This window comes from Olea europaea, chromosome 3 (genome assembly GCF_002742605.1).
Source record: "Olea europaea var. sylvestris chromosome 3, O_europaea_v1, whole genome shotgun sequence".
Classification (NCBI taxonomy): domain Eukaryota; kingdom Viridiplantae; phylum Streptophyta; class Magnoliopsida; order Lamiales; family Oleaceae; genus Olea; species Olea europaea.
The window spans coordinates 17,594,558-17,595,530 of NC_036239.1; the positions used below are offsets into that span (position 1 = coordinate 17,594,558).

The 973-nt window shown below is 32.2% G+C and overlaps 1 pseudogene; it reads left to right on the top strand.

Annotated features, from left to right (window-relative positions):
• The first annotated feature begins 635 nt into the window (after positions 1–635).
• LOC111379219 overlaps positions 636–973 on the top strand; it is a 12,296-nt pseudogene continuing 11,958 nt past the window's right edge.

Here is a 973-nt window from a genome sequence, read left to right on the forward strand (position 1 = left end):
AATAATATCCAACATCTAGCAGAATATAAACTGTCCCATTTTGACTGTGATTGCATGCAAGGCGTCAACAAAGGTAGGTGAATTAGCAAAGAATAAAGTGCAATAAAATGTGACTACAAAATAAAGTTGTTGGGCCTTTCAAAGTTGATATTTGGTGGATTAAGTCATTAGTTAAAGAGTGAATAAATTGGCTTTCTCTATCTCTACATAAATATAGGGAAATGATCTAATGGACACTAGTGCTTAGCTCATGTTAAGCATCAATAACACGTCACACCAATTAATTGGTGAATATGTTAATGATAGATCCCATGAATTTAATGATTCATCAATTAATTGATGCGTCATGTCATCGGTGTTTAACATAAACTAAGCACTAGTACTCATTAGATCATTTATATATATATATATATAGACACACACACACATAGAGTTAGGTACCTACCATTCCAGTTCAAGAATCTTCGGAGATCCAATCGATTCTAGATTTCGGCTCCTAATTTATTTTTGAATCAGACTAGAACCTTCGAATTCGATTTATATTAAAATGCCTAGCCCTACCAACATTAGTGAAATCACCCCAAAATCGGTAGGGTGGGGTAGGGGGCCACTAAGATTGTGGATGAAGTACGAGAATGGTGGGAGAGGAGAGAAATGAGGATAATATTGGGATAGGTATGAATATAATGTTATTTACTTTATTTATTTTATTTTTCTCCTTCTTTCTTAATTTTATTAAAGTAATGCAATTGAATTGTGGCGTGTTTATCAAAATTATGTTTTCATTGATTTGTATTTATAATATGGTGTATGGAGCAAAAAATGTGGTAGCAATATACGAACTCTTTTACGTAATTCTCCATTCTGTGATTTAATTGTCAAACTTCATAAGTTGCACAATCAATCTATAGTTACGACAAGTATTGATAATTAAATTTTAACACGTCATCATCAATTAAACGTAATATTACGC